Here is a 2,500-nt window from a genome sequence, read left to right as displayed (position 1 = left end):
GGCCAGTTTTTGGCCTGTTCTTGCATTGCGCGGTGACCGTCGAGAGCGGAGCAAAACGTCAGCCATCTCAGCACCCTGGAACCCCCCGGGTGGCACAGGGCTGGATGGGGCTTTCGTATAGCAGGGACGGTGCTGCCTCTCGCTTCGCTCGCTGTCCGCCGCTCGCCGCTCGCTCGTGCAGCCAAAAATGGCCAGTTTTGGCCCGTTTTTGGGCCGTTTTGGCCAGTTTTTGGCCTGTTCTTGCATTGCGCGGTGACCGTCGAGAGCGGAGCAAAACGTCAGCCATCTCAGCACCCTGGAACCCCCCGGGTGGCACAGGGCTGGATGGGGCTTTCGTATAGCAGGGACGGTGCTGCCTCTCGCTTCGCTCGCTGTCCGCCGCTCGCCGCTCGCTCGTGCAGCCAAAAATGGCCAGTTTTGGCCCGTTTTTGGGCCGTTTTGGCCAGTTTTTGGCCTGTTCTTGCATTGCGCGGTGACCGTCGAGAGCGGAGCAAAACGTCAGCCATCTCAGCACCCTGGAACCCCCCGGGTGGCACAGGGCTGGATGGGGCTTTCGTATAGCAGGGACGGTGCTGCCTCTCGCTTCGCTCGCTGTCCGCCGCTCGCCGCTCGCTCGTGCAGCCAAAAATGGCCAGTTTTGGCCCGTTTTTGGGCCGTTTTGGCCAGTTTTTGGCCTGTTCTTGCATTGCGCGGTGACCGTCGAGAGCGGAGCAAAACGTCAGCCATCTCAGCACCCTGGAACCCCCCGGGTGGCACAGGGCTGGATGGGGCTTTCGTATAGCAGGGACGGTGCTGCCTCTCGCTTCGCTCGCTGTCCGCCGCTCGCCGCTCGCTCGTGCAGCCAAAAATGGCCAGTTTTGGCCCGTTTTTGGGCCGTTTTGGCCAGTTTTTGGCCTGTTCTTGCATTGCGCGGTGACCGTCGAGAGCGGAGCAAAACGTCAGCCATCTCAGCACCCTGGAACCCCCCGGGTGGCACAGGGCTGGATGGGGCTTTCGTATAGCAGGGACGGTGCTGCCTCTCGCTTCGCTCGCTGTCCGCCGCTCGCCGCTCGCTCGTGCAGCCAAAAATGGCCAGTTTTGGCCCGTTTTTGGGCCGTTTTGGCCAGTTTTTGGCCTGTTCTTGCATTGCGCGGTGACCGTCGAGAGCGGAGCAAAACGTCAGCCATCTCAGCACCCTGGAACCCCCCGGGTGGCACAGGGCTGGATGGGGCTTTCGTATAGCAGGGACGGTGCTGCCTCTCGCTTCGCTCGCTGTCCGCCGCTCGCCGCTCGCTCGTGCAGCCAAAAATGGCCAGTTTTGGCCCGTTTTTGGGCCGTTTTGGCCAGTTTTTGGCCTGTTCTTGCATTGCGCGGTGACCGTCGAGAGCGGAGCAAAACGTCAGCCATCTCAGCACCCTGGAACCCCCCGGGTGGCACAGGGCTGGATGGGGCTTTCGTATAGCAGGGACGGTGCTGCCTCTCGCTTCGCTCGCTGTCCGCCGCTCGCCGCTCGCTCGCGCAGCCAAAAATGGCCAGTTTTGGCCCGTTTTTGGGCCGTTTTGGCCAGTTTTTGGCCTGTTCTTGCATTGCGCGGTGACCGTCGAGAGCGGAGCAAAACGTCAGCCATCTCAGCACCCTGGAACCCCCCGGGTGGCACAGGGCTGGATGGGGCTTTCGTATAGCAGGGACGGTGCTGCCTCTCGCTTCGCTCGCTGTCCGCCGCTCGCCGCTCGCTCGTGCAGCCAAAAATGGCCAGTTTTGGCCCGTTTTTGGGCCGTTTTGGCCAGTTTTTGGCCTGTTCTTGCATTGCGCGGTGACCGTCGAGAGCGGAGCAAAACGTCAGCCATCTCAGCACCCTGGAACCCCCCCCGGGTGGCACAGGGCTGGATGGGGCTTTCGTATAGCAGGGACGGTGCTGCCTCTCGCTTCGCTCGCTGTCCGCCGCTCGCCGCTCGCTCGTGCAGCCAAAAATGGCCAGTTTTGGCCCGTTTTTGGGCCGTTTTGGCCAGTTTTTGGCCTGTTCTTGCATTGCGCGGTGACCGTCGAGAGCGGAGCAAAACGTCAGCCATCTCAGCACCCTGGAACCCCCCGGGTGGCACAGGGCTGGATGGGGCTTTCGTATAGCAGGGACGGTGCTGCCTCTCGCTTCGCTCGCTGTCCGCCGCTCGCCGCTCGCTCGTGCAGCCAAAAATGGCCAGTTTTGGCCCGTTTTTGGGCCGTTTTGGCCAGTTTTTGGCCTGTTCTTGCATTGCGCGGTGACCGTCGAGAGCGGAGCAAAACGTCAGCCATCTCAGCACCCTGGAACCCCCCGGGTGGCACAGGGCTGGATGGGGCTTTCGTATAGCAGGGACGGTGCTGCCTCTCGCTTCGCTCGCTGTCCGCCGCTCGCCGCTCGCTCGCGCAGCCAAAAATGGCCAGTTTTGGCCCGTTTTTGGGCCGTTTTGGCCAGTTTTTGGCCTGTTCTTGCATTGCGCGGTGACCGTCGAGAGCGGAGCAAAACGTCAGCCATCTCAGCACCCTG

This window comes from Musa acuminata, unplaced genomic scaffold (genome assembly GCF_036884655.1).
Source record: "Musa acuminata AAA Group cultivar baxijiao unplaced genomic scaffold, Cavendish_Baxijiao_AAA HiC_scaffold_1126, whole genome shotgun sequence".
NCBI lineage: Eukaryota > Viridiplantae > Streptophyta > Magnoliopsida > Zingiberales > Musaceae > Musa > Musa acuminata.
This window is presented reverse-complemented; position numbering follows the sequence as displayed.